This window comes from Callorhinus ursinus, unplaced genomic scaffold (assembly GCF_003265705.2).
Source record: "Callorhinus ursinus isolate GAN/ISIS: 27379988/994484 unplaced genomic scaffold, GSC_fseal_2.0 scaffold5180, whole genome shotgun sequence".
Lineage (NCBI taxonomy): Eukaryota > Metazoa > Chordata > Mammalia > Carnivora > Otariidae > Callorhinus > Callorhinus ursinus.
The window spans coordinates 1-2657 of record NW_027402234.1 but is presented as its reverse complement, the minus strand read 5'-3'; the positions used below and the strand labels follow the sequence as shown (position 1 = coordinate 2657).

General features: G+C 60.1%; 1 pseudogene; it reads left to right on the top strand.

Annotated features, from left to right (window-relative positions):
• Positions 1-426: 426 nt before the first annotated feature.
• Positions 427-1428, top strand: LOC141372297 (melanoma-associated antigen 8-like; annotated as a pseudogene).
• The last annotated feature ends 1229 nt before the right edge of the window (positions 1429-2657 follow it).

Here is a 2657-nt window from a genome sequence, read left to right as displayed (position 1 = left end):
TAGCAGTCCCCTGAGGGGCCAAGGAGGGGACCACCCAGCTTGGACGAATGGGGACCTCACAGAATCCGCCCCAGCCCTCCTGCCCTACTGGGGGCCGTGGGCCGTGCTCTGTGTCTGCACCCTGAAGTGACTCCTCCTTTTCTCCTCCAGGTGCTTCCAGTATTCAGAGTCGAGGCCTAGGTCTGAGGCAGGAGCCTCTAAGGTCCCAGAGCAGGGGAGGTGCAGGTGAGTGCCAGTGGTCAAGGTGAGGTACTTGCTCTGAGCATGGAGCCAGGGGCTCGCCCGTCCCACCCCAGAGGAGACCCCTCAGCACCCAAGTCCGACGCAGCACACTGTCAGCTCCAGGACTTCAGGCCTCTGCTACCTGGGCTGCACCCTGAGGAGCCATCCCACCTCTTTCTTCAGGTTCAGCCCGACACAAACACCATGCCCCTAGGTCAGAGGAGTGAGCTCTGGAAGCTAGAGGAAGACCCAGCCCCGGCCCAGGGCCTGGTGGAGGCATAGCTCTTGGGGGCTGGGGAGGAGAAGGTCCGGCCAGGACCTCCTCCTTCTCCACCTTGGCCTCCTCCCAGTCCGCCGCCCCATCGGGCTCCTGCTCTGCCCTTTTCTGGTCCCCTCGGAGGAGGGGTCTGCTGCTGGGTTCCAGAGTCGTCCCCAGAGCTCTTTGAGTGCCTGCCCCTCCCCCACTGCCCAAGCAGCCACTGCCTGCAGCCAGCCTGACCAGGGCTCCAGCAGCTCCGGTGAGGAGGGGTCCAGCCCCTGCGAGGAGCCTGAAGAAGCCCAGCCGGGGCTCCAAAACATAATCCAGGGGAAGCTGGCCGACCTGGTGGAATTCCTGCTCCTCAAGTATCACACCAAGGAGCCGACCAGCCAGGCAGAGATGCTGGAGATCGTCGGCCAGGATGCCCTGGATGCCTTCCCTGTGATCTTGGACCAGGCCTCCGAGTGCTTGCAGCTGGTCTTTGGTATGGATGTGAAGGAAGTGGACCCCAGCGACCACTCCTACATTCTGGTCCCCATCCTGGGCCTCACCTATGATGGGATGCTGAGCGGTGAGCAGGGAGTGCCCAAGACCGGCCTCCTGGTGGTGCTCCTGGGGGTGAGTCTCCTGCATGGCGACTGTGCCCCCGAGGAAGAGGTGTGGGAAATGCGGGGGGTCATGGGGGTGTATGCCAGCCAGGAGCACGTCATCTACAGGGAGCCGAGGGAACTCCTCACCAAGGTCTGGGTACTGGAAGGGTACGTGGAGTACCGGCAGGTGCCTGGCAGTGACCTGCCTGCTATGAGGTCCCGTGGGGTTCCAGGGCCCACGCCGAAACCAGCAAGTTGCAAATGCTGGAGTATTTGCTCCAGGTCAGGCGTGGGCTGCTGGCTTCCTCCCTGGCCCTGTCTGAAGGGACTGTGAGAGATGAGGAAGAGGCGGCCTGAGCCCTGGCATCCGCCAGGCCCTTTCCAGGCTTTGCTGGGTTCGGCAGCCTTTCCTGCGGGGTGCTGGGCATGAAGTGAGGCCGCTTGCTGGTTCTTCCCTGTGTGTGTGTTTGTGTGTGCCCGTGAAGACAGAGCCCTGGGTGTTTTAAGGAGTGCAGGGCCAGGGAGGGTTGGGAGAAGAAAGCAGGGCAAGGAGCCTCCTGGGGGTGGGGGGGTTGTTTCCTGGGATGACTCCCACATCCAGAGCTTGGTGTCCTTGAGGAAGCTCTCCTGTGGGGTTCCTTGCCATAGAAGGTTTCAGCCGCTTCAGGGGCTGATTTTGTGAGTACCATCCACTCTGCAGCATTTGTTCTTACCCAGTCCAAGAGTTAAGAGTTTTATCATGTTCTTGGGGTGCCTGGGTCCTCTGTTGGTTAAGCGTCTGCCATCGGCTCAGGTCAGGATCTCAGGATCCTGGGTTCAACCCCACATGGGGCTCCCCGCTCAGTGGAGACTCTGCCTCTCTCTCTCCCCTGTGTGTGCTTTCTCTTTCTCAAATAAATAAACACCTTTAAGAAAAAGTTTTTCTTCATGCCCTGGACACCAGCCTGGACAGCTTGCCTACTTGTTTGGGCTCTGGACGGAAATCACAGGGCATTGGTCTAGGGATGGGTTGGAAAGGCGCAAGAACGGAAGAAGCAAGAGACGGGGGTCAGAAGCTGAAGAGATAGAAGTTTGCTGGTTCTTGCTTCTGATGCCTTCCCGACCATTGTTGTGCAAATGCCAAAGGCAAGCACACGCACACACGTGTGGGGACAGGGGCAGGAGGGCCCAGGTTCTGTCAGGAGTCAAGGTGAGGACCAGAGGGAGGAATGAAGGACCCTGGACCCAGTAGAGAATCAGTCCTGGGAGGCCTCTGGGTGAGAAAACAGTGACATGAGGCGTGTCCTGACCTCTGCTCTGGGTCCCAGAGACACTGAGCGCTTGTTGTGAGGAGTGGCCCTCAGGAGCAGGGATGAGGGCACCGGCCATCCAGGGAGTCCAAATGGGGAACAGAGGGTAGGGCTAAGGGACCTGAAGGACCTATCTCAGGGAATCCCTGGACTTTGTAGCCTGATGCGACGTCCACAGTCTTTGCCCGTGGCTCTCAGGGCAGTGAGGGCTTTGGTCGGAGGGAACGGGCCTGGAGAGAGCAGAGACAGCATCACCAGCTGTGCTGCGGCTCATGCTGAGATCCATGAGGGAGGGCT